The sequence below is a fragment of the Garra rufa genome, chromosome 2 (genome assembly GCF_049309525.1).
Source record: "Garra rufa chromosome 2, GarRuf1.0, whole genome shotgun sequence".
Lineage (NCBI taxonomy): Eukaryota > Metazoa > Chordata > Actinopteri > Cypriniformes > Cyprinidae > Garra > Garra rufa.
This window is the reverse complement of record NC_133362.1, coordinates 54,834,940-54,837,603: the sequence shown is the minus strand read 5'-3', so window position 1 is coordinate 54,837,603 and position 2,664 is coordinate 54,834,940. Positions and strand designations below refer to the sequence as shown.

Genomic DNA, 2,664 nt, shown 5'->3' with positions numbered 1-2,664 from the left:
CAGGTGCATGATGATCAGTATTCAGGTGACTGTGATCGGGGCGTGACTGTGGGTGCAGAACCTGACCAAACCGTAACACTTTTAACAGCTGCAGTTTTAAGGGAGTTTGGAAAGTCCCACAAAGTCCCAGAATAAGAGATCTGCTTCTAAACAGTTAGAGTGATGGTTCGGAGTAGATTTGACTACATTGCTTTGACTCGGCCGAGTGGCACGCTGTGTGGGCAGAAAGACAGGTCCTCAGGCCTTTGCACAATTGAGGCACGGTTCAAAAACATACCGTGTCGTCGGGGTCTCCCATCCAACAGCGAGGCCAGAGAAAGCCAATGGGGGAAAGGCGCCGCTGGGATGGAACCCAGGATCGCCTGTTTACAAGACAGGCGCTTTGACCAACTAAGCCACGGTGCCTCCTCAGTGAGACCCATTAGCCTGAAATGCTATCCTTCAAAAGCAGGTGAGAGGGTAGTGTTGCAAGAGAAACTGCCCGCTGTCCTCGAGCTCCTCTGTGTCCCCTTTTGCCATCCGTTTTTTGGTAAACACGAGCTCGGCTGTATTGTGGCGTGCAACCAAAGGCATCGCTGGGATTCGAACGCAGGATCTCCTGTTTACTAGACTAGCTGGGCAGCACGTTCGCCCTCTGGGAGGGCGACTTAGACGATCCAGGCTTCCAGAGAAGAGGCCAGGGGTTGGCTGACCAGGCGCTGGACAGCTTTAAGGCGTTTGCCGACAACTGAGTCGGGGCGGTTTGCAAAATTAACCACTCGCTATCGGAAAAGCCTGTGCTTGCTTTACTGGAAAATTGTCCAAGGCACCGCTGGGATTTGAACCCAGGATCTCCTGTTTACTAGACAGGCGCTTTAACCAACTAAGCCACGGCGCCAACCCGCATGCTAATTGTGGGGATGGTGTCTTAGACGATGCATGAATAAACACTTTGAACGTCCTGCTGCCTCCACTTGATGCAAGACAGTGATTGCCGTACCTCACTGAATTGGTTAAGGCGCTTGCTGGACTGGAAAATCGTCCAAGGCACCGCTGGGATTTGAACCCAGGATCTCCTGTTTACGAGACAGGCACTTTAACCAACTAAGCCACGGCGCCAAACCGCATGCAAGTCTGTTGGAAGGGTTACTCCAAGGGTCAAAACATCCAGAGGCTGGCACGCATAAAAGAGAATGTCTACAAATTTCTACACCCTGAGGGCAACTCTGCACAGTATGAGAGTTACAAGAAAGCCAAAAGCCACGACTCTGGTGGGACTCGAACCCACAACCTTTGAATGGCCTCATCTGGCAGTCTAGAAGTCCAATGCCCTATCCATTGCGCCACAGAGCCCTGTAGGTCTGCCAGGATAGGCCACTGAGCCCTTTTCTTACAGATTTGTGCCCGTCCAGCTCGGCTGAGTGGCACGCTGTGTGGGCAGAAAGACAGGTCCTCAGGTCTTTGCACAATTTAGGCATGGCTCAAAAACAGAGTTTCGTCAGGATCTCCCATCCAACAACGAGGCCAGAGAGAGCCACTGATGGAAAGGCACCGCTGGGATGCGCTTTGACCAGCTAAGCCACGGCGCCTCCTTGGTGGGACCAGTTAGCCTAGGATCCTATCCTTCAAAAGCAGGTGAGAGGGTAGTTTTGCAAGGGAAACTGCCCGCTGTCCTCGAGCTTCTATGTGTCTCCATTCGCCGTCCATTCGCCGTAAAGCACGACGTTGGCTGTATTGTGACGCGCAACCAGAGGCATTGCTCGGATTCAAACCCAGGCTGACCTTCCGGGTCTGTGGCCGTCCAACGGTAAGAGAGCGCATTCTCTCTCTGCAGGAAGGACAGGCGCTCGGGTCTCTGCACAATTGCAGTGTCCAGTGTCGTTTGAAAGGCAGGATCTCCTGTTTACTAGACAGGCGCTTTAACCAACTAAGCCACGGCACCAACCCGCATGCTAATTGTGGGGATGGCGTCTTAGACGATGCATGAATAAACACTTCGAACGTCCTGCTGCCTCCACTTGATGCAAGACAGTGATTGCCATACCTCACTGAATTGGTTCTTGGGCATGTTTTGCTAGCTTTTAAATATGATTGACATTTTCTTTAAATCAATTTACGCTGAGAACAGGAGGCCTCCAAATGGTTTCTGCTGTCCGATTGCAACATTGCGCATGATGGGCTTAACAAAATGGCAAAAAGCACGACTCGAGCTCCTCTGTGTCCCCATTTGCCGTCCGTTTTTTGGTAAACACAAGCTCGGCTGTATTGTGGCACGTTACCAAAGGCATCGCTGGGATTCGAATGCAGGATCTCCTGTTTACTAGACTAGCCGGGCAGCACGTTCGCCCTCCGGGAGGGCGACTCAGACGATCCAGGCTTCCAGAGAATAGGCCAGGGGTTGGCTGACCGGGCGCTGGACAGCTTTAAGGCGTTTGCCGACAACTGAGTCGGGGTGGTTTGCAAAATTAACCGCTCGCTATCCCTGTTTGCAGGTCGCTTTCGGAAAAGCTTGCGCTTGCTGGACTGGAACGCCACCCAAGGCACCGCTGGGATTTAAACCCACGCGTGCAGAGCACAATGGATTAGCAGTCCATCGCCTTAACCACTCGGCCACCTCGTCATTTTACGTGGCATTTTCTATTTAGCACTCCTGATTCAGATCATCAGTTCATTAGTAGAGAACTC

At 52.2% G+C, this 2,664-nt stretch overlaps 4 non-coding genes across 4 annotated transcripts; all 4 read right to left on the bottom strand.

Moving 5' to 3' along the window:
- Positions 1-332: 332 nt before the first annotated feature.
- Positions 333-405, bottom strand: trnat-ugu (transfer RNA threonine (anticodon UGU)). The gene has a single exon. It is a non-coding gene; the product is annotated as a tRNA-Thr (tRNA).
- Positions 406-803: 398 nt separating this feature from the next.
- On the bottom strand, positions 804-877 carry trnat-agu (transfer RNA threonine (anticodon AGU)). The gene has a single exon. It is a non-coding gene; the product is annotated as a tRNA-Thr (tRNA).
- Positions 878-1,024: 147 nt separating this feature from the next.
- Positions 1,025-1,098, bottom strand: trnat-cgu (transfer RNA threonine (anticodon CGU)). Its single transcript has one exon. It is a non-coding gene; the product is annotated as a tRNA-Thr (tRNA).
- Positions 1,099-1,242: 144 nt separating this feature from the next.
- Positions 1,243-1,332, bottom strand: trnar-ucu (transfer RNA arginine (anticodon UCU)). The gene is given in 2 exon segments: positions 1,243-1,278; positions 1,296-1,332. It is a non-coding gene; the product is annotated as a tRNA-Arg (tRNA).
- Positions 1,333-2,664: the final 1,332 nt, after the last annotated feature.